The sequence below is a fragment of the Loxodonta africana genome, chromosome 1, assembly GCF_030014295.1.
Source record: "Loxodonta africana isolate mLoxAfr1 chromosome 1, mLoxAfr1.hap2, whole genome shotgun sequence".
Taxonomy (NCBI): domain Eukaryota; kingdom Metazoa; phylum Chordata; class Mammalia; order Proboscidea; family Elephantidae; genus Loxodonta; species Loxodonta africana.
In genome coordinates, this window is record NC_087342.1 from 7,618,281 (window position 1) to 7,638,479 (window position 20,199).

The 20,199-nt window shown below is 37.7% G+C and overlaps 1 pseudogene; it reads right to left on the bottom strand.

Annotated features, from left to right (window-relative positions):
- Positions 1-382: 382 nt before the first annotated feature.
- LOC111751413 (developmentally-regulated GTP-binding protein 1-like) lies at positions 383-19,681 on the bottom strand (annotated as a pseudogene).
- Between the last annotated feature and the right edge of the window lie 518 nt (positions 19,682-20,199).

Here is a 20,199-nt window from a genome sequence, read left to right on the forward strand (position 1 = left end):
TGGGACTTTTCTATTTTCCCTAAATCCTGGACCAGCAGCTGCAAAAACCAAAACAAAGCTTGGAACAGGGTATTTGGTCACTGAAGGCCATTGGGATTACCCTGGAAGCTGAGAAGAGGGTGGTCTCAGTTCTTCACAATGTGAATAACATCTTCATTTCCTAACATGTTGTGTCTGTCTACTTTCTGGAGTTCAATTTCTCAGGCCAGGGTGTAGTTAGCATGTTTGTCATTTCTGGGTAAATTTCTATTGATGAATGTTTCTTTTGTTAATGGATTGTTTTTCTGTTTTTTTCTAATTTTATTATTATTATTTTTTTTGCATTCTTGGTAATTTTTTATTGGATGATGGACATTGTAAATTATGTTTCTAGGGACGCATTTTAAAATTTTTCTTTAAATATTTTTAGCCTTGTCTTGGATGAAGTTATTTGACCCTTCTCTTTCTCTCTCTGTGTGTGAACTTTCATTAGATAAATTCTCCACTGTGGCTTGGAATCACAGAGCACTGATGGAGATATGGAGTTTGGTAACTGGCCTTTGGGATTGGTTTAAATCCTTATTAGTCCCAGATCTTCTCCAATAGATTGTAAAAATTCCAGTGCTGGTGGGAGGAGCTGGGACAATGGTGAGTCATTTTATGGATGATATTTAGCTCCTCAGTGGAGATCTGATCATTCTTACATAGCTCAAATATACGGTGGATAATACTGAGTTTTCTTCATTCACACCAATGAGGTCATCAGCTGTAATATCACTCTGCAAAGTCATTGTGGATTTTGTCTCCCACCAGAAGGTTCTGTGAAGTCTCAGCATCCAGCCTCCTCTGAGGGCAAGCGGCTGTGAGGTCTGTGCTGTTCTTGAGCTTGTTCATAAAGAATATGTTGGGGCTTCAGCTGTTCAAGCAGATTCCAAAGACTTCCAGCTCATTTTCAACAATATTCTTGGGCTCCGAGGGTTTCAGATCGTCAAGAATAATAAGGATCAACCCAATCTAAATTTCAGATTAGGGCCTGATGGATTCTGCATTTATCATTCTTGGTACTCTCAAATATATTTGGGAGATCCAGGTGCTGAATCTTGGTGCTTCTGTATCTGATGACATTAACACGGTAGACAGAGTGGTAAGCTCATGGGCTGCCACCTCCAGGTATAACCTAGCAGATTATTGAGCAAGATAAACTTACCCACAGATGGAAAAGCCACAAACCCAATATTAGCATCGCCAGTCCTCCCAAGTCAAAACCTCCTGGTCTACCAACATAACCACCTACTGAGGTGATGAATTCTTAAAGGGATAGCCACATGGATATAAGTTCTAAGTGGTGCATTGTAGCCCCTTTCTATTGAGGCAATGTCATCTCAGGTCAGGTCATAGCTATCCTGGCTATGTAGCCGTTCATTGTGGCGAACCCCTCATTGACCGCCACGGTACAGGCCTCCTATCACACGCACATGGGCAGATCCAGCTCTGGCAAGGCCTAGAGCTAATACAATTTCTCATACAATTTTAGTGGCCTCTTTAAGAAAATGAACACAAAAATACATACAAAAGTACACAAAAGTCTTAACCAGTTGCATCTTAATTATTATGCTTTTGAAAACTTTACAATGTTATGTGACCATGAAAACCCATTCCTAGGGCTCCTCCCATAGCTTTGCCAAGGGTTCAATGCAAGAGGGGGTATGGTAAGCTTAAATTTCATTAGCCTTAACATAAATCTGCCTCTAAATACACCCTTTAAACTTAAATACTTCTGGGGGGGAAAAAAAGTCTCTCCCAACATGAAAATATATTATGAAAAGAACCAAGGGGCCATATAAAAATGTATTTAACTTTAATTCTCAGTATTTGATTTGACAGTTCAATGTTTATCAGGTACCCACAATGATGTGCTGGCTTGACTTTGTTTTAAGGAAGGACTAGAGATGAGTAAGAATGGTCACTTATCCACGAGGAGCTCAGAGTTTAGCAGTGGAGTCAACCATATTTCTAAGGCACTCATCAGACGATCAAATGTAAAGTCCCGTTAAATCTGTTCATCTGATCTAGGTGGTCTATGAAGACTTATCCTAAGATGTAGATTTCATACCAAGCTAGATGGTACTTGCTAGAACATGTGGGCATACCGATTCTGGGCAGAGGGTTTTGGTAAGCCAAAGCCTAGAAGCAAGAGAGGCAGAACACACTTAGGCAGTAACCTTGTATGAGTAGGGCTTAAGATCCAAGGTTACACAGGACAGAGGAAACAAAAGACATATTTGCAATGGAAAATAGAGAAGGAAAGATTAATTAGAGCTAAACTTTGGAGAATTTTGATATGCAGACATAAAATGCAGTTATTTTTTTCTTTCATACATGCCATACAAAATCTGCAAAGTTTTTCTGAGCAGGTAGTTGGAATGATCAAATGTGCACTTTGGGTACCATTTCTGGGTGAGGGTAGCAGGAACCTGGGACTGGAGGCTGCAGTGGTCCAGGTTAGAGTTGTGATGACTTCTCCAAGGAAGTGACTTGGGGGATGGAAAACAGAAGACATGTGTAGGATGCAAAAATGAACCTAACTGAACAGACTAGCTAGATGAAAGTATACAAGCAGAGAAGATGGAAAAATAAAGCTACAGCTAAAGAAAAAACTGATTCTTTTAACTGAGATGGAGACTACTAAAAGAGGAGAATAGTGGGAAGATGGAAGAGAGAGAAAATTGGTGGAATTAATGTCAGGAACCCACAGAACATCCAGGTGTGGTTTCCCAGCAGGCATTTAGAGAGGCCATGTGCTCCACACTCAGCTGCAAAGAACCCTACTCATTCTCCTTTGAACACAGTGGTTTCGTCCCTTTCTTGATCTGTCTTAAGTACTTCTTCTAACATGGTTCATGACATTTTCCAACTAATGGGATGGCTTCCGTATCCTCTTGAATAATTCTTCTCAACGAACACCTTCCTCATGAAATCATCCCTGATTATCCCTGCAGGATTCCAACCACACACTTTGCATTATATTAATTTGCTTTGATACTCATGTCGACTTCATTAATACTCTCACTTTCTTCCCCATAGGTTAGTCTAAAACTTCTATTAGAATAGTATGTAATCTCTTTTAAGAGCAGGGGGCCAGATTCAATTTTTTAGCACATCTCCATAGTGACCAATTCAGAACTCTTTGCAAATAACAGGTGCTTCAAAATAATCCCTAAAAGCTATCATAAAAATTAATATTTATTGAGCACCCAGATTGTGTCAAGTACTATTACATATAATAAATTCTATGATCTCATAACCCTACAAATAGGTTTTCACGTCTATTTGAAAAAAAAAAGGAAAACAAACAAACCCAGTGCCATCGAGTCAACTCCAACTCATGGTGACCGCACGTGTTACAGAGTAGAACCGCTCCATAGGGTTTTCTCAGCCGTAGTCTTTACAGAAATGGATCACCAGACCTTTCTTCCATGGCATTGCTAGGTAGGTTTGAACCACCAACCTTTCGGTTAGTAGAGTTCCTTCCATTTAGGTAAGGAAAATAGAACCGAAAGAGATTTGAGACTTCCCCAAGACCACTCAAGTAGAACTGGGTTCCAAACCCAAATCTATTTTGTTCCCAAACCCACTGTCTTTTCCACAAGGATAAAAGAATTCTGCACACAATCATTTCCACTTAAAATCCTTTACTGAATATAATTTAATTTCTCCCTAATAAATAGGAAGACACTTAAAGGCTTTACTGTGTCTCAGTGTCAGAATAGACACAATAATTATCTTGTTCTATGGTTATACTGAAATGTTTATTTTTGACATTAGAGATTAATAGAATTCTGCTTAACAGCTTATTATATGTACCAATTTTGAAATAATAAGAGACATAACAGGAAAGCTAGAGGTTTGAGCCAACTCAACAGCACCTAACAACAACAAAAATATACCTAAATAATAAATGAACATTTCCCAACTTATATTATGGTACAAAATTCAATTTGTATGTCAGTTGTTCAAGGGATAGAATGAATGCTTTTCTATTAAAATTATGTTGTAAATAATGTATTCTCCTTCTATGTTCTTTATTTTCAACTGTGTTTTATCACAAATCATTTATGCCATGCATTACAGTTAACAGTTCCCTTCTTCTTTCTTACCCTGCCCTAGGTAGAATGAAAGCTTTCTGAAGACAGGTCATGTGCCTTGCCTTCTTCATCTTAATAGCAAATACAGCTCTTTCCTCATTGTAGCACCCATTCTTTCATTTGTCTATTCATTCCAGAATTTGTAGCATGTCTATGTGCCAGGCACTGGGATTAAGTGATGAGTGTACAAGGCAAGTAAAAGGGACATGGGTTCTTCAAGAAGACATGATCGAATATTTACCAGATTACATCGTTAAAAATTGCTATACATACTATAAAGAGAAAGTATAAGGAATATCGAGAGCATGGATATAACCAAATCTCAGGAATCAGGATAAAAATGAGATAATAATTTTCTCATAGAAGAAATGAAATACATTTGTAAGTGTGCCTATTACAAATGACTATATAACCTACAATTTGCTGAAATGGTATTTTAAATAACCTATACCAATAATCGGAGTCCTGGTGGCACAAGCAGTTAAGTGTTTGGCTGCTAACCAAAAGATCAGCAGTTCAAATCCACCAGCTGCTCCTTGGAAACCCTACGGAGCAGTTCTGCTCTGTCCGATACTGTCAGAGTCAGAATTAACTCAATGGCAATGGGTTTGGACTTTTTTTTTTTTTTAAAACCTATAGTTATTGGCAACATTTCAATGGGAAAACACACAATGAATCCCTTCTTTGAAGGCTCAAAATACTATATGGGCCTTTCCTGACCATCCACTGATTGGCAGCAAAAACAGGAATCTATCTAATCCTGCTAGGAAGTAAATAGGAAGAAAGGCCAATTTTCTGCTGTCACTCATGGCAGTATTAAAGCTGTAGCACCCACGAAGGTGAATGATGGCTTCCAAGGAGAAGCGTATAATCTGATCATACTGTAGAGCCACCATGGGGCATCTGTAACTGAGGTTCCCTTGGAAGCAGGCAAGAGAAAGAGAGGCATATCACCATAAGTTTGGGACAATGGTGATTTCCCCTGGTCTCTTTCCACTCACCTTCATGCTAGAAGAGTAACTTCCAAGGCTTTCACAAATGGGCTGCTCAAAGTCTTCATTGTGACAACTATCTTCTTCTGCATCTATGTGAGGCCTGGCATGGATCTAAGCCCTCTTGTTATTGACCTTACCCATACACAACCATGTGCTTAGATGAATCGTGTACATGCAGACCCACGGGGCCTTTGGTAGTCGCTGAATTTAGGCATATTCTACATAGCATGGTAGACATGCCCAGTGAAATTAGGGGGATTAACTTTGCTCACTGACTTTTATGTAAGCCTCAAGTCAGAGGGAACAGTAATACTAAACTTAATTAAATAGTAAATAAAAATAAAAAGTGAATATACTTTAGATTTTTTTTAATTTTTATCATGCTTTAAGGGAAAGTTTACAAATCAAGTCAGTCTCTCACACAAAAACTTATATACACCTTGCTACATACTCCCAATTACTCTCCCGCTAATGAAACAGCCCGCTCTCTCCCTCCACTCTCTTTTCATGTCCATTTCACCAGCTTCTAGCCCCCTCTACCTTCTTATCTCCCCTCCAGGCAGGTGATGCCAACACAGGCTCCAGTGTCCACCTGATCCGAGAAGCTCACTCCTCACCAGCATCCCTCTCCAACACATCGTCCAGTCCAATTCATGTCTGAAGAGTTGGCTGCGGGAATGGTTCCTGTCTTGGGCCAACAGAAGGTCTGGGGGCCATGACCACTGGGGTCCTCCTACTCTCCTAGACCACTAAGTCTGGTCTTTTTATGAGAATTTGGGGTCTGCATCCCACTGCTCTCCTGCTCCCTAGTCATCGGTTGTAGCTGGGCACCATCTAGTTCTTCTGGTCTCGGGATGATGTAGTCTCTGGTTTATGTGGCCCTTTCTGTCTCTTGGGCTCGTAATTACCTTGTGTCCTTGGAGTTGAGATCAATTGATGCGTCTTAGATGTCTGCTTGCTAGTGTTTGAGACCCCAGACACCACTCTTCAAAGTGGGATGCAGAATTTTTTCTTAATAGATTTCATTATGACAATTGACTTAGATGTCCCCTGAAACCATGGTCCCCAAACCCCTGCACCTGCTACACTGGCCTTCGAAGCATTCAGTTTATTCAGGAAACTTCTTTGCTTTTGATTTAGTCCAGTTGTGCTGACCTCCCCTGTATTGTGTGTTGTCTTTCCCTTCACCTGAAGTAGAAAAGTGAGTATACTTTAAATATGTTTTCAATTTGAGTAAGTAAAAAGGAAGGAAGGAGGTAAGGAAAGAAGGAAGAAAGGGAACGAAGGAGGGAGAGAAGGTGGGAGGGAAGGAGGAAGGAGAAAAGGATGGAAGAAAAGGAGGAAGGGAGATAAGAAGGAAATCCTTTGCCATCGAGTAGATTTCAACTCATAGTGACTGTACAGGACAGGGTAGAATTGCCCCAAAGGGTTTCCAAGGAGTAGCTAGTGGATTTGAACTGCTGACCTTTTAGTTAGCAGTGAACTCTTAACCACTGTGCCACCAGGGCTGTGGAGCAAAGAAGGGGAAAAGGAAAAAGGAATCTAAATAGCAAGCAAGAAGAAACACTGAAAGGGTCAGAGGACTTGAGTCAATAATTAGGCAATTTGGGCAGCACTCATGGATCACAGATTTATTGACTCTAAAATAGTTAGAACTGATTATCTCTAAATTTCTCCTGGCATTGTATTTTATGGTTGTTCATGGAATATTATATGTTTATACATATTTTATGAACAGTATTGCTGTACATATGTGCAATGAAACATCAAATCCACAAAAATAGATGGTCATTTTAAAAACAACAAAAAAAGTTACTGGCACTATTTTTGCAATTAATAAACTTTTCAGACTTTTCCTTTGGAAACTTGTGAGTCCATAAATCCTGAAGAATTTACTTGTCAGAATTCAGATAATCTAAAAGAGGCTTATTAATGTTCCAAGCAAGAAGAGAAAAGAGGAAACAGACAGACATTAATTTTGGACTTACACTATGCAAGACATTGAGAAAGATGCTTAACCTAAAGCTACCTCATTTAATCCTCATGGCAACTTTATTAAGTTAGCATCACTGCTATTTAGGTGAGGAAACCCAGGTTCTGAAAAATAGAGCCATGCGCCCACTTTATCAAGCTAGTAAGTGACAGAACTGTTTGTTCTGGGTCTATTTGGCTCTAAAGAAAATGCTATTTCACTATAAGAAATCTGCATCTGATGATAAAAGAGAAACTTTATTTATATTGCAATCCATGTTAAGAAGTATTTTATATACTCTAGAGCATTGCTTCTGAGACTTTGCCCTTCAATATTTCCTAGAGGCAGAAGAGAGTAAATGCATACCTTTGGGGCTTGGTATAGGGATAGTAATCATTTGAAGCTATGTGTTTCTTCTTCAACATTCGTATGATACTCTCTTACATGAAAGATCTATCTTTGTTTTAATATAGAAATAACAATAACCGCTTCTCAAAACCCACATCTCCAATGATCAGCGGTAGGATGGTTTTTTCATGAGACATGGGGCCTTACAGTGTTTTTTCCTACACGCAAGCTCAGGGATGCTATGTTCTTACAAAACAAAAACAAAACAAAACAAAAAACATATCATCTATGTGTCCAAAAGCAGTGTTAATTAGGTTCTTGAACCTTCATAAAAAAGAACACTTGATCTTTTTTTAATCTCTTTCTCTCTCTCTCTTTCTTTTGTAGAGACAATGCTTTTTTAAAAAAAGGGTAAAAAAAATAATAAAATATGTAATATTATAGAAGTCCTGGAAGCTTTTTTTGAATAATGGAAATTAAGCCATCTTTTTTTTTCTTACCCATGTAAACATGAAAGTTTTGTAAATTGTTCTCATTGTCTTTTTACCATAGACAAAATATTTCCCACTTTTTCTTTAATTCTATAGACTTTTAGAGATGAAAGAAATCTTGTAGATCATTTATTGCAACCCTCTTTTCACATATGAGGGAATTGAATGAAAATTACTAACCCAATGCCACATTGATGCAATGGTTAAGAGCTCAGCTGCTATCTGAAAGCCTGGTGGTCTGAACCCAACCAGCGGTTCTGGGGGAGAAAAAATCTAGGTGGTGGCACAGTGGTTAAGAGCTACAGCTGCAAACCAAAAGGCCAGCAGTTCAAATCCAGCAGCTGCTCCTTGGAAACCCAATGGGACAGTTCTTCTCTGTCCTAACAGGTCACTATGAGTCAGATTTGACTCAACAGCACACAGCAACAACAACAACAATGGCACAGAACCAATCAGGAGTAGTTTCAGGCCTAAAGCTCAGACCAGTGAGTTCTTGGTCCAGTCAGTGCTCTTTTTGTAGCAGAAACCTCCAATGCTAATCATAACTTGGATTTCTAAACAATATCTGGCCCTGCATTTGAGTAATATTTGAGCAGACAAAAATTCTGAATTACAACCAAGACTTTGGATCGCCAGCTGGGCAGGATTCAGCAAGACACCCAATTGCCATTTAGACGCTAAGAGATGTGAAAGAGGCCAAGATGGCTCAGAAACACCAACCCTCATCGTTATCAATGGGTTGGCACAGCACATAAGTGGCAAAATCTGTTCTCCAGCAGAATCAAACTTTGCAGTGTCACTGGCTAACGCAATTGCTTTCTAATTTGGATGGATAAGCAAATCCAAAATGAATTATAAAATACCTGTTTTTAAAGAACATGTCATGGAATTAGACATTGTTTTGGGAATCCAAGTTGCTATCTCCCTTCAGTGAGTAATTTACTTTTTATGGTTGGTTGAAAACAGGCAAGTTGTAGAGGGCAGTGGGCTTAGCCCATTACTCACTCTAATCTTTGGCAGGCTACTTAATAGGCTTTTGCCTTGTTGTTGTGAAGATTAAATAAGTTAATTCATGGAAGCCTTTAAAACAGTTCCTGGCACATATCAAGAGTCCAATAAATGTTTGTAAAAGAAATATTGTAAAGTGCTTGAGCGAGAGAAGGAAAGAATAGTGACACATAGAAATCGGCTGGAGACGATTCAGACCATCCAAGGAGTTTCTGGGAATTTCCTGTTCCCCTTTTAAAGAAGCTCCTTTCAGTCCCTTCAGCTCTGGAAAGAATTACATTTACATAAAACACAACCAAATGGCCCAAAGGCTTCTTCCAAGACGCCAGGAATTCATCGACATTTCCTACCTGAACTGCAGTTCTGCTCATTTAGCAATGTATAATTGCAGAAAATTATCCAAGACTTCTTTACCTACACTACTTCAGCAAAACCCTGAGGTTATACCGTAGTTCTTAAGAGTTCAGAAGCTCTCATAAGATGACTCTTGCAAATCTCCTCTTAATTTAATCAGTCAATAGAATCAAATTGCCATTTTGCACAGCGAATGCAACACCTGGAATTCATAATGATTTGTTCTTTATTCTAGCCCTTTTGAGTTTCAGAAAGTCAAAACTGATAATACTAAACCAAATTCTTTTTCTTTTCTTCTGAAAGTGAAAACCTAGACCAAACCAAACCCATTGCCACTGAGTTGATTCAGACTCATAGCGACCCTACAGGACAGAGTAGAATTGCCCCATAGGGTTTCCAAGGCTGTAATCTTTATGAAAGGAGACTGCTACAGCTTTCTTCTCCTCTGAAAATGAAAGTTAAAAAGACATAACCAGTCAATTTTCACACCAACATTTAGACACGTATTCACATACACAGTGGAAAATTTTGCAGATATTAATTTATCATTGTCTTCTTTCTTGATGGCCTTGATGAGATTATCTGAGAAATTCATCCCTGCTAAGTTATTAGACAGATATATTAAGAATGATTTCATAGTCAGACTTATTTAAATGAGAGGCCTCTAATGAGGAATAAATCTCTCTAATAATTACTCAGCTTTTTCTGTTTCTCCTATTTTCAACTGTATATTTTAAATTAATTTTAATATTTTAAAGGTAATACATGGACACTGTTGAAATTGAAAGTGTACAGGTAAGTGGATGTTACATATAATAGATTTTTTTTATAAACCGTTATGCAGAATTACAATTATATTGTCTAAAACATAAAATACTCTGTTATCAAGTGAACCAAAAGATCAGGTATAAATACAATATTACATTTAATACTGAATCACCGGCACCTGAGAGCTACGTTTTTTTTTTTTTTTTACATTCTTGCACATATTACTCTCTGCCTTTACACTTTTCATCTCCTGCCTCCTATCTCCTTATAGCAAGGGCCTGTTAGCTGCGGTGACCAGCTACAGACATAGGCAATGCTCCTACACTTTGGAGGGGTCATGCTGAGTTTTGAGTAACAATCTACCTGAATCCCAAGAATACTAAGAGTCTTGTTAAGGAGGAAGCTTCTCGATGGATACTATAGAACCAGGAAGACAATAGGGCAAGGTCATCTGGAGGAAGAGAGAATGACCAGGATAGCCAATGCTATGCTAAGTATGCAAAGCCCTGTAGGAGCTCTCCTTCTAGCATGTCTTGACAGAGACGCCAAATACATCACCTAGCTATTAAGTCATCTAAAATAGGGAAAAAAAGATAGGGAGAAATAGGCAAATAAAACAAGCAAAATTTGATAATTAGAATTTTCCGAAGTAGGGAGAACAAACTCACATTATGAGTCCAGATAGTCAAGTAGTTTGAAAGCTGAAGTCAACAGAAGACGAAACAGGTAACAAGTGGGTTAAGACACATGAAGGACACGAGAGGAGAAGAGATCTAGGGAAGACTCCAAAGGCCATGAAGAGTTTACCAACACTAGGTTTTATACTGTGTATGTGTTTATAGAGATTCAGGGAACAGAGGTGAAGGAGTGTGGGGCAAGGGGAAAGGGAGGAAGCAAACTTGCAGCATGTTTCATTTTGGAAGAGAAAGAGCCTTAATATTTGCTAGAAGACACTGTGGTCATAGCTCAGTTAGAGGCTAAGCCTTTGTGAATGGAGTGTATATAAAGTGCCAGGAACGAGGCGGTATTATCTGCCTAAGAAGAAAGCTAAAATCACAGCCCTACTGATGTTGGGGTGCTGGGTGATATGTTCTAATAGGGAAAATCTTGGATCATAACTCAAAAGAGAAGGACTACCTCTAAATCTATCAATGACTTTCCAGAAAGTATTAATTTTTGGTAAATAATACACACAGAAAATATGCTCTTCCTTTCCAGCTCACAAATATTATGAAGATCTGCTTATGAAAACAGTGCTTGGAACTCTTGGTAAATAGATACTCTATTAATACAATATGAGATCACTTATTTCCATGGGCCAATACATCAGACAATGACATTCAGATGGAATTTAGGGTGAACTTAATTACCTTCTCCAAATCTTGGAAATAGTCTGTTTCTATTTGGACAGATGCCAGGACAGCATAACTAGCTGATATAGGCTGATTTATTCCAACCAGCTCTCCCAAGTTAGTGTCTGCTGGCTTATAAATACCAGTTAACAGGCTTTTGCAGGTTTCTCAGAAATTAATTACAGTACATTTAAATTAATTGCTAAGTTGATAAAGAAACTCCCAAGGAACCCTCAAGTTTTAAAACTTGTAATGTTGCTACTGGCAAACAACAGAAAGCCACGGCTCTAGAAAGTCCTTCTGTTGTTGTTATCTTGGGCTACACAATCTATAACTGAGATTGGCATTTGTATACTTTCAGGCTATATTTATTAAATTGATAAATAAAACACACTCATTTAGGGAGTACCTCTAATTTTTTTTTTTTTTTTTTTTTCCTAAGGTAGCAGGCACCATGCTAGCTATAAGAGGTAAAAGTATAGACAGAAATGGCATCTATCCTGTTGGGTTTATGAAGGTGTTTATACAACCATGTACAATGACTTTATCTTCTAACAAACATAGAGCTGTTGAAAATTTACAAAATAGGGGATGCAGATTAGGCTACTATTTAAGTTGGCAAAGGAAGATAGCTCTGTGGTTGGAAACTTCTTAGCAAGTTTCTGGCTTGGTAGGCTCATTACATGAAGTAGGTTATAGAAAGAATGTACCAGTCCACAAGTCACATAGTCAATCAAAAAAGTGCTTGGAAAAGGGAGTAAACAAAGAGACTTTGTGCTCTGCTTAGAAGAGTCCATTCTAGTTTTTAGAAAAGCCAACTCCACCACCAGCAAAACAGAATAGAGAATCAGTATATGGTTTTTCATCATCAGTCTAGGACAGAAAAACAACTGGGGTGATGTAGTGGTTTTATGAGTGTTAGGCCAACTCTGATTTTTCCATCACAGGCCTAGTAGGTAGTGAAATAGAAAACATGAGAACTTAGATGACACTACCGTGGGACACTTGCATAAGAAATGAGGACTTGAAATAACTGAGGATTTAAAGGTAGGGCTAATGGAGAGGTTGGATAATCTTGAGATAAGGGTATTTAACATGGTTAAAGGGTTACATACCAAATAAGAAGGAGTGTGCAAAAATGAGAATTTTTTGTAAAACCTCACTATTTTCTGGATACCTGGAAGTGGTCTAAATTAGTAAATATTCTAAAATATATAATACTTTTAAAGAAATGTTCTTTTAAGCCTTTCACATAAATGCAGTGACTCCAACTACTGACAAAGTTTATCCAAGCTTGCTGGACTAGTTTTAATGAATAGATGAGACTGATTGTAATTAGCGGCACTCATCTGTATAAAATGAGTATCTGATAATTTATTTAAATTGGCTCCCCCCCTTCCTTAAAATGGTCTGTAGAAGTGCTTTCCTTTAGAGTGAATTAAACTTAATTTTGTTTAGAAGCTTTTTGTGGATCTATTGAGATGTGTTCAAGACTAAATAGAGGCATTTTGAGTTGTTGTAAAGAAGGGGCTGAAAATTATTTATTTAGAACCCTATTTATTGACCTAGCAAATTTCAAGATTTTACAAAATGAAAGTAATTATAAACTAGACTGTCAAATCTTATGAGATATGCTGAGTATATTTGAATTATAGATTAAATAAAATGCTAAATACGCCAAGAGCGAACAACCAGTAAACACAAAAAGATAAGGGCAGGGATGTTTTTCTGATTAATCCTTCAGGCGACGGAATTTCAGATAAAATGTTATTAGGATAGAAATGCATACGCAATTATCTCATTTTACACAAGGTAAAAGTACAAGTTATTAAAACCATCCAAAAAAGGCAAATCAAAATTAAATTAGTAAAATGCTTTTTTATCTTTTGAAAAAAATGTTAATCATTTTGTAACAATGATATACGCTTATAGGAAAAGTCACATAATACCAAAAAAGGTACAAATATACAATGATACATTTCTTCAAATGCCCCCGACTAGACATTACCCCTATTGGCTTTCTTTGGTATCTATCCTTTGCATGTTTACGCATAATGACAGGTAAGTAGAAAAATACCCTGTATACTGTTCCACAGACTTGCTTTTTTTAATTAATGATATGTTCTGTTTTCACATAAATACATTCTATGACATTATTTTGATGGAACTATGAAATCTAATTATATTGTGAGCCATTATTCAATTAAGCTATGTCACGATGGATATTTAGGTTGTATTCTTTATATTAATTCCCATTACGAAGCCCTCTGCCATAGATATTTTTACAGCTATAATATTAGTGCACTAATTTTCTAGAGGACCTCTGGTGGTACAGTGGTTAAGAGATCGGCTGCTAACCAAAAAGGTCTGCAGTTTGAATCCACCAGCTCCGTGGAAACCCTATGGTGCAGTTGTACTCTGTAGGGTCAACATGAGTGGGAATTGATTTGAAAGCAATGGGTTTGATTTTTTTTTTTTTTTGAAGTTTCTAGAATATGGGCTTCTAAGTCAAATCTGTGTATAATTAACATAGAAATATTCTGAATATTCCCCCAAATCTTTATTCAACCTGTTAGGTGAACAAAGGCAGCTCTTTTTTCTTTTCTGTTCTTTTTTTTTTTTTTTTTAACTTTCTTCTTATCCTTCCTGTCTCCTTTCTTTCTTCCTATGAATGCTTACCAGTTTCTCACATTTCATCTTTCATCTATTGCCTATTTAGATACTTCACCTTTTTTTCATATTTTTAATTAAAATGACTTTTTTATATGAATGCTTTATCCACAATGATATTGCAAATATTTCCCGTTAATTTTCAACTTTCTTTCAAATTTCTTATATTTTGTCATTAAAATTTTTTTTATAGTTTTATATGATTACATTTACGAATCTTTTATTTTTTCTAATATTTATGATGGTATTAAAATGTCCTTTCTTATTCCAGGAAACCCTGGTGGCATAGAGGTTAAGAGCTAGGGCTGCTAACCAAAAGGTCAGCAGTTCAAACCCACCAGGCGCTCCTTAGAAACCTTATGGGGCTGTTCCATTCTGATGTATAAGGTTGCTATGGGTCAGAATCAACTCAACAACTTTTTTTTTTCTTATTCCAAGGTTATTAAAAAAAATAATTACAATTTCTTATAAATTTTCTGTGATCCTATTTAATTTTTACATTTTAGTCTTTCATCTTTAGTCTAATATAAATATTGAGGTATGGATCTAATTTTCTTTCCTCCTAATTGCTAACCAGCAGTCTCACAAAATTTAGTGACTAATCTGCCTTTCGAGGCTGCTTTGAAATGTCCTCTTTATAATACAGGACATTCTTCTATACTCTTGAGTCTTTCTCAGACTCAATTTCTGTTCCACTGACTCACCTATCAATTAAACCACATTGCTTTAATTATCAAAGCTCTATAATGGATTTAACATTTGATGTAAAATATATGTTCTAAAAGCTTTTATTTTTAAAATCCTTTTTGAAGCATCTGTGTGTTTAATTGTAAGATAAATAATATATACAGCATAGCTAGACAAGGTGTGAAGTATATTCTTTCAGTTAAAAACTTCAAAATTAAGAAGTTGAACTTAGTGACTGAATATTTTATTTTTCAGAACTTCTGATGGCTTGCCATAAACACTGAGGTGTGACAGGCTTTCCCACTTAGTTCTTTTGGCCAGAACTGAACACTGAATGTGCAAAGCAGGGAGATAGTCAAAATTAGATATATGTGCATTTTCTTGTAATTCTTTTCTTAACCCATCTATTAGCAGTCTTATATCTTTAAAAAGTGACTAAAATTAAGTTGTTCGTATCTATCATACTACTCTCAGGTGTGAAAACAAGACTTTGACAGGAATTATTACACCTGAGACCCCTGCCCCTCTAAAGATTCCTGCTCTGTGTTGGATCCTCTTTGTCTTCCTTTCCTGGGCTCCCTGAATAAAACAGTGAGAGGGGTCCTCCTACTGGAGCATCTTTCTCTGAAGTGACAAGAAAGCGGCACATTTCACAGCTGGCCGTGCATGCTCACATAATACCTGGATGCCACCAGTGCTCTTGAAGAACAGGCAGGCAACCTGTTTCCTCCTCGAGCAGCAGCAAAAGCTGTCAAAACCACGGGTGCCCCAGGAAGCACCCCTCCATCAAGCTGTTTACATTCCTCTTTCAGTCTAGCATTTGGCAGCTGAAGCTGATTCTGGCCTTGGCAGCAGAGACAACACATCTCTTAGGATTTAAGTCATGCAGATGGCGTTAGGATTTAGCAGTTTAATGCCTGCCTCTCACAATGCTATGGAGTCAAAAACCCAGGGCCAGGTAGTGGGGCATTTTTATTTAAAGAAAAGGATGGGTAGGGACATACTAACCAATTACTCAATTTTTACTCCTGTTAGAGGTCTTTATATTCCTGCTTTGAAATACACAGTCTCTGTGTAGGTAATGACTGATGGCTGTGGAGCTAAAAGAATAAAATGAGATGTGCATACTCTGATTTAAAAAGCCTATTTAGAGTTAATTAACTTACATATTGTCTTTAAAGCTGATGTGCAATGCTACTAACAAGTAACAGCCTTTCCTTAAGCACACTTGTAAATGTTCCTAACCAAACTTCTCAACGAGTGGTCTCACAAAACTATTAATTTGGCTACTTGGAATGAAACAAGTGGTTTTTTTCATAGATGCATGAATTATACACATTTCAAGTTTGTGACACTGCTTAAATGTAAGAGATATTTTCCATTTAAAAAATTGACCATGTCTTTGATTGAAGGTGGCAGAATGAAAAATAAATCTATGAAGTTAAATTTCTACGTTTTAGAACTTTGCCAATTTTTACTGAAATTATTTTTTGCAAAGTTTGTCTTGAGACAGAAGACAATATAAATGTTTACCAGTCAAATGGCATTGTGGCTTTAATAGTCACTCCCAAAAAAGTGAACAAACTGCTTGTGCAAAGATACTTCTTTTTTATGAAATACGACAAAACTCAACATCCTATAAGAATCATGTACTCCATTTACTTGGGTTAATCAAAATGTAAATCCAACTTTTTAACTGATGTTGTTGTTGTGTGCCACTGAGTTGATTCCAATTCATGGCAACTCAACGTGACAGAGTGAAACTGTACCATAGGGTTTCCTTGGCTGTAATCTTTATGGGAGCAGATTGCCAGGTCTTTTCTCCCATGGATTGGTTAGTAAATTTGAATCGCCTACCTTTCAGTTAACAGTGGAGTGTTTGACCACTGTGCCAACGGGACCATTTTTTTTTAATATTTAATGATTTTTAAGGATGATTATGCTAACATACTCAAAAAAGAAGTCTTCTTGTTAACTTTCTTACTATTAACCTTGAATTTATAAGTTTTTTGGCCCTACTGAGGCAGTTGAATATGTTTTCTATATAAACCAACTTAGAAAAAAGACAGTATTTCCATTTCTATATCATTTGAGGTATTATAATATGCTCCTTCATTATGCTTTATCAGTGTATAACCAACTGGTTGCTTAAACTTTTTTGAAAATGTAGAATCCTGTTATTATTTATCTCTATTTTGAGCTTGCTATGTTCAACTACAATATACTGTACTTACCAAAGGGTATAACCCAAATTCAGTATTTGATATTGTATTCATAAAATGCAACGGATGGCATCAGGGGCTTAGAAATCCATCCACAATCTTTCTGTCAAACATCTTATGTTATGAGGTTTTCTGACATCAGGGGCTTTGGAGTCTGTGTGTTTTGCTCTGCCTAGGAAGCTGTGTTTGCAATCTAAAATATATGAGCCAAAACCCAATAGCAAGATGTTGCCATGGTAAGAAGGCAGATTGTTACTTTGTAGGGAGAGTCTCAGTCCAACCCTCTATCAAATCACAGTACATAGGCAGCTGTCCATTACCAGTCTGGATCCTAAATTGTTTCTACTCAGCCAAAATGAGGCAAAATTTTACGGGAGTTGCCAAGACCCTAAAGAGAATAAAGAATCCTATAATGTATCACCTCTTTTCCAAACATATTCATTAAACGTTCCTTTGGGGCTGACTGACCTTTCTGGAGGTTGGTCAGTCTGGGGGGAATGAGCAGACAGAGTGTAGGGTATCCTTCATTGAGCTGATAAGCAATCTTGGCCTCATATTCAAATCACAAATTGGTTTTGAGATTCCCAAGTCAACTCAGAGTACTCTTTTACCCTTATTATAGAAGGCTGTTACTTGAGCCAATTCCTGAATTGCTAGGGTAATGTTATCAAGAACGGCCAATTAGGAAGCACTGATGAATTTTCCAGTCAATTTTAAGCAAATTGTTAAAAAAATAAAATAAAGAAAAGTGATCAGGATGGGAGTGAATGATGCCAAGACAAGACCATGTGTGAGGCTTTAATAGTTAGAGAACTTCAGTAGACATATGTAATACAACTGACACACAGATCCAAATTCCTGACAGTTGGTGGGGATAAGAGAGAAAGGGAAAAGGGCTGTCCACAAATGCAGACCTACCACAATGAGTCTTTCCACTCAGTTTGAGTTCTAGCCAGGACGTGGATGGTTACTGAAGCCATGAGACAATGAATTCAGCTACTACGTTACTGGCATATAGCAACTAGTGCTGTGATGGGATAGGTAAGCAGGACCTAGATGTACTTTCTTAAAAAAAAATTCCTTCTTGTTTTGGAGAAAGGAGTACTGAGGGGGAAAAATGTATGTATACAAAGTTTTAAAGCTCTGAATAAAAGAACAAGAGCTTTGTCGCTTAAAATTCTGTTTTTATAGCATCATCAACTTTACATGCCCTATGTGGGGAATCTAATCTCCTCTGGAGTTGTACGGTGTCTAGACTTTCCCCAGAACTTCACAGGAATTCACTGATTATAACCTGCTCCCAAAAGACAACGTGTCTTCTTGTATTGATTCACCGCTTTAATCTTAAACGCATTCTGCCCATTTAACCTAGTGACTAAAACTAGGTATTCTCACGTCTTGGAAAAGCCTGCTTTTGAAACAAGTATTCGAGGGGGAAAGCAAGGGAGTGTCCGGCCCTGGTTCAGGCATTGTTAAGGTAGCTGATGTTTATAAAATGTTCTCTTACTGACAGCAGAACTCGTCACACTTCTTCAGACCATTCTGGCTGCGATCGTCAGTGTTGCTCTCTCCAGCTTTCCTCAGAAATGTCAAAACCAGCTTTATTCTGAGGGAGTCCATTTGTGACTAAAATCTCTGGATTAAGGCAGAGATGGTCTAGCTAAAATTCCTGCCATCATCCATCTCCATTTTTACCTAAGGCAGAAATGGAGAAGCTTTGCATTTCAATTAGCTTCAAACTCAATAGGAGTGATGCTTTGGCTTCTGTCGAAAAGACTGTTTCCCTCAAGGTTGAAGGAATGGTCTCCATTTTATCTCCCTTCTGCTTGGGGTCCTCTTCTAGGTCAAGCTCATCTTTCTCTCTCTTCTTCCCTCTTCTGAGTGAATTTTTACGCTCCTTGCTCTTCAACAAGCATTGCTTCATTTTAAAATAAAGTACTGAATTTCATTCCGTTTTACTTGTAATTATATTTTCCATGGTTGGAGTGAGGGGAAGGTTCCTGCCTGGGCCTGAGGCTACGGCAGCTGAAGTGGGCAGGAACAACCTCACTATATTCAGTGTTGTCAATATGATGTATAGTCCATTGATTTTCCTGGCTGAGTTCAGAAGAATGCTAGGCCTGAAAGATTTCTGAGCAGAACTGGCCCTAGGCAAAACGGCAAAGTGGGAAAGGTTTGTTTGGAGCATCGGTCTTCTCTCTATTTTTTATCCCATTCCTCCTCCTTCTTTAGGGCCTGTGGTCTTCCTGATCTCTCACCCAGATCAAAATCTCCACTAAAAAAGGAACGGATCGGTAAATTTCCTCTCCACCCAACAGCCCTCTGTATCTACGGCAATCCTTGGCTATTTACTCACATATGGAAAATAAAAACCCATTTCTCTTCAGACCTAATTAATATCCTCACCGAGAATCTTAAATGCATCCCCTTTGCTTCCTTGGGGAATCTTGATTCATCAAAGCTTATCTTTCTTTCTTATATATCTCCCCTTTCCACTTGCTATTTCCATTTTTTCACAGATTGTTCAGTTCTTCTCTATTTCAATAGACCAACAAGTAACCAAAACAGGTAAAACAACACACACATAACCTTGTTTCCTGAATCCTATTAAATTGCCGCTCTCTCCATCCAATGTTACCCACACTGCTGAAGCCATATTCGACAAACACTGTTTCCACCTCCTCAGCCATTCATTCTTTAGCACTTTCAGTCTAAACCTGCCGTTTCTTCTGAAGCTGCTCTCTGAAATGGCTCCAAGAGCGTCTGACAATCTAATCCAATGATTCTTTTTGGAGTTCTCATTATCGCTAATCTATTTAGCATTTGTTACTCTCTTTATCTTTGAAGCTGATGCTCCCCCCCTCTGAGAATCTCCTCCCCTATGATTGTTCCATTAAAGCCTCATCTTTGTATGTACCCCTAAAATATGTGATTTATCCCTATTCTTCATTGGCTATACAGTAATCCTTCCTTTAGTAATTTTATCAAATCCCTATTAAAATATTACCCCTTTTAATATGGAGCCCTGGTGTGGCACAGTGCTTAAGAGCTCAGCTGCTAACCAAAAGGTCACAATTCAAATCCACCAGCCGCTCCTTGGAAACCCATGGGGCAGTTCTACTCTGTTCTATAGGGTTGCTATGAGTTGGCACCGATTCAACAGCAACTGGTTTGTTTTTTTTGGTTTCTTTCAATATGAACATGAAAT